General features: G+C 39.9%; 1 pseudogene; it reads right to left on the reverse strand.

Moving 5' to 3' along the window:
* Positions 1 to 2,518: 2,518 nt before the first annotated feature.
* LOC124225807 (olfactory receptor 7D4-like) lies at positions 2,519 to 3,443 on the reverse strand (annotated as a pseudogene).
* Positions 3,444 to 4,440: the final 997 nt, after the last annotated feature.

Genomic DNA, 4,440 nt, shown 5'->3' on the forward strand with positions numbered 1-4,440 from the left:
AAATTTCGTATAAACACTTTGCTCTTACAAGAGTGTCATAAGTAGCTTCTCAATATTCAGTTTCTCCCCCTTTTCATGTAAATATCATCATATAACGACACCTTCCATGACCACCCATCTAAATTCTCTTAATATGCTCTCTATCAAGTTAGTCTCTGTTCCCTTTCACTAGCATTACCTTCTGAGTGAACTCACACATTTTGAGTCTTATGAGGGGCAGTCTTTATATCAGGCTGCCTCAACTATTCTGTTCCAAATTAAACTGATGCATCAAAAAAGTGAGTTTTGGTGCTCTTCCAATCTGAAGTTCTTGGTGAGATGTGATAATATCAGCTTAAGCAGACAAGACATAGGGCAACTTTATTGCCAAACAATACTTTGGGAGAAATTTGTTATGAAGTATCATTAGTCATTGATTATACCAGAGGAAAATTGCATCATAATCCAATGGTTAAGGAAGACTTTATTCAAGGCTATTGCAATAGGAGTCAAGACTATTGCAATAAGGGAGAGAGACTGAACTTACCTCCACTGAAACAAAACATGGGAGTATTTTAAAGCTGAGGTGAGCTGAAGGAAAAGTACTGGACTATGTTAGGGGGGAGGGTGGTTGATGTGATTAGACCATCTGTGTTTGCTAATCACTGCTTATTGAATTTAGGCTCCTGCCCTCCCACAGAAGCTGGGAGAGAGGGATGCTCTTTCTTCATGATTGCATTTCAAAGGGATGGCTCCATGGTCTTTAAGAAAGACATTCTTGGGTCATAAAACTGACAAGAATCTGGGAGAAGATTTATGTACATTTTAATAGGGCAGAGAAAGAATTTGCAATGACAAATTTTTAAAGTAAATGCTCTAAGAAAAGAGAGATCAGGGATCTGTAGTCCAAAAGAAACTTGTTTAAAGTTTAGTCAAGCTGAAGGGAATGTTAAGACAGTCTTAGTCAATGGATATCCAACATTTCCACTGTCTTTCCAACTTTGAAATTCTTGAGTTTTTGAATATGGCCCAGTTAGCTAACCTTCACACTAAAGCAGAAGTTTTAAATTATGTTTAAAAGTATCTTGAATTCTAAACTCAAATGGCACCTTTACCATGAGAAGCATGGTGGATGATTGAACAAGAAATCTGGAATAGCAGCCAGAGTCCATGACCCACAAGGATGTGTGGCAGTGGTGACAGGTCATAAATGAGCACACATTAAGTGTATTGTTTGACTTAGATGACCTAAAATATTGAGAGTAAGTCAGCAAAAGTCAAATGTCAGCTACCACAATTGAATTCTTCTCCCAGTTTCCAGAGCCAAGCCTCTTTTCAGACTCAAAGCCTAGAGATTAAAGGGGAGGTGGGTGTCCCTCTTAGAAGCCCATTATACGGTTCTTCAAAATGGTAATCTCCCTTGAGGACTCTACTTGGTGGCAAGTTCATTCCATCAGACCCCTTCCATCCTGGAGTGGGAAGTGATTCATCTTTACAAAGAAGAATATTTATGCATTTATGCTTAACTTTTCTTCCTGCAGAGCCTTGGCAAACACTACCATCCAAAGACTTAACACATTATCCAATATCTTTGTATTGAAGAAGATATGAAAATAAATACTTATCAAGAGATATGCTGGTTATCACAGATTCTACACCAGCTGAATCTGATCAGAATCATATACCCAGAGGGCAGCAAATCGGTGACTCCATTCTTACTCTCCTGAATTGTAATCCAGTGCTTTGTCCTGACACCATACTTGAAGATATGTCCCCTCTCGATTAGATTTTCTCACTCTCTGGGCTCCTGTGTTTGGTCCTTGGAGAATTCACCTGAAAAATGAAGCAAATAGACTGAAAAACATATTAGAACCTGATCTAGTTCTAATATTCTGGACTCCGTGTTTTTTCTATCTCTAGTGCTACATTTTTACAGCTTATTTTGGAAATGCCCTAAACAAACATATAGAGAAAAGTTCAGCCTCACTAATCACAAAATAAATAATTTATCCATCAGTGTATTTTCTGTTTGGACATATAACGTGATCTAATGAACTCTGAGATCCAGGATTTAAGCTTCATAAGGGCAAAGATTTTCTCTGTTTCTTTTTCTTCACTGCTGTCTTCCAGAGAGCCACAACAGCCTGGCCTACCAAAGGTGCTCAGTAAATGTTGCCATTGTTTGACTTTGATAATAACTAGCAATGGTTCTCAATAGATTTCACTATTTAATAATTCTTTCTGAACTATTCTGAGTCAATACTTGAAGTGGTTGGGGTCAATCTGCAAGACTGTAAATTCAAGCAAGGTGTAGTAATGGATAAGTAAAAGGAGGGATGAGGAGAGTAGAACTGAGAATAACAGAGGAGTCACCATAAGAGGTTAAGACAAAGTGCCTATAGTGCAATTCTGACCAAAATCACTTATAGAGGTGGGCGAGAAACAAACTTCCGTGTGATTAAGAGGTAGGATGTCTTCAACCAACTGCTGCTGCCACAGTCATCTCAAAAATCTAGGATGGTTGTTCTCATCACTGAACCTAGAGAATTTTCCTGAGGACTTTTTGTAGAGCACTCTTGATGTCCCTGTTCCAGATCCTATAGATGAGGGGGTTCAGCATTGGGGTGACCATGGTATACATCACCGAGGCAATCATGCTTCTACAGGAAGATGCGTTAGAACTGAGATACACAGCAAAGCCTCCCCCACGGAATAAAGGAACCACTGACAGGTGAGATGCACAGCTAGAAAATGCTTTATATTTTCCATCAGCTGATGGGATTCTCAGGATTGAGGAGACGATTTGTGTATAGGAGAAAAGGATCTCTGAGCAGAGAAACATGCAAAGAAGGCCAGTCACTATGTATTGCAGAATGTGATTGATGAGTGTGTCTGAGCCAGCAAGCCTGAGGGCCTGAGCAAGTTCACAGTAAAAGTGTGGTATTATCCAATTGGTACAGAGGACAGTCACAACATCAGCAGACTATGGGTCAGGGACTACAGAAAGCTTATAAACCAGGACACAGAAACCAGCTGGCCACAGAGGCAGGGGTTCATGATGACTGTGTAGTGCAGGGGGTTACAGATGGCCACAAACCTGTCATAGGTCATAACAGTGAGGAAAAAAGTGTCCAGCCCTCCAAAAGCCATGGAAAAAAAATTCCTCTGGGTGATGCAGCCTAGTTAGGTGATAGATTTACTTTGTGTCTGGATATCCAGCAGCATCTTGGGGCAGTGGTGGAGGTGAAATAGGTGTCAGCAAAGGATAAGTTTGAGAGGAAGAAGTACATGGGGTTGTGGAGATGGGATTCAGAACTGATGACCAGATTGATGATCAGGTTCACAAGCATGGAGACCACAAACATGGACATGAACAGACCGAATAGGATGGGTTAACACTCTGAGTCTTGTGAAAATACCAGGAGTAAAAATTCTGAAATGTTTGTTTGATTTCCTGGTTCCATGATGCTGACACAAACAGCTAGATGATTGACAAAGGGAAAGAACATGAAATAGACACCATACAGAATCTATAGTATCTCTACATTTTTACCTCTTGAAGTGAAAGATTGGGCATAAACACCTTTACATAACAAAACTGTGGAATCCTACATTCTGTGATGTGTTATAAGCAACATTTCTTAGTGTTGATCAACCCCTGTCCATTGGCCTCTGGGACATTCATTCATCCTCTTTATCTTTGGCTTATAATGATAAATGTAAAAGTTAAGAGCAACTTTGGACCTTAGAGATAGAATGGTCCATACTCGCTCTAACACAAATGTGGAACACAAGGTCCAGGGAAGCTCAGTAAGTTGATTTGGGTTATCTACCTTGTGTGGGACTCAGAAAAAGGTCAGACATGTCTCAGAAGTGAGAAAATTTGAGAAAGTATTTCAGGATGAGTAGAATGTAGGCTTACTTCTCAAGGGGAATAAAAAGAAAGAAAGAAAATATTTTCACCAAATACTAAACCACGTTCACAAATGCTTAATGCTCTGTGTACCAGGAACCATCAACATTCTGCAGGAACAGGGCCAGATGCTTTGTGGGCATTTGCCACTTGAGAAAGTGCTCTTCATCTGTGAAGTTAAGGAATTGGTGAAACCATCCAAAGAAAGCAGGGATATCAAGGCTTAAACCATTTCAGTATGATAAGGTAAGATACTACAAAGGTCACAAACAGAATTTAGAGTAAAATCTTCTATGGTGCTCATTAAATACTGAAGGGAGAGAGAAATTGCACAAATATATTTATATATAAGCCTTAAAGAATGAGGGTCAGACATGGCAATCACATTAGAGTGATGTTTAGAATGGGGCTGGGAAGACTGGAGCGCTCATGCCAAGCCTACCTACACTCTAACTCTGTCTACTTCAGGTCCTGAGGGTTCTGTACTCAGACACAGAGGAATGGATCCTATACCTAGGGACAAGGAACAGCATAAGATCATAAAATGA

The sequence above is a fragment of the Equus quagga genome, chromosome 14 (genome assembly GCF_021613505.1).
Source record: "Equus quagga isolate Etosha38 chromosome 14, UCLA_HA_Equagga_1.0, whole genome shotgun sequence".
Taxonomy (NCBI): domain Eukaryota; kingdom Metazoa; phylum Chordata; class Mammalia; order Perissodactyla; family Equidae; genus Equus; species Equus quagga.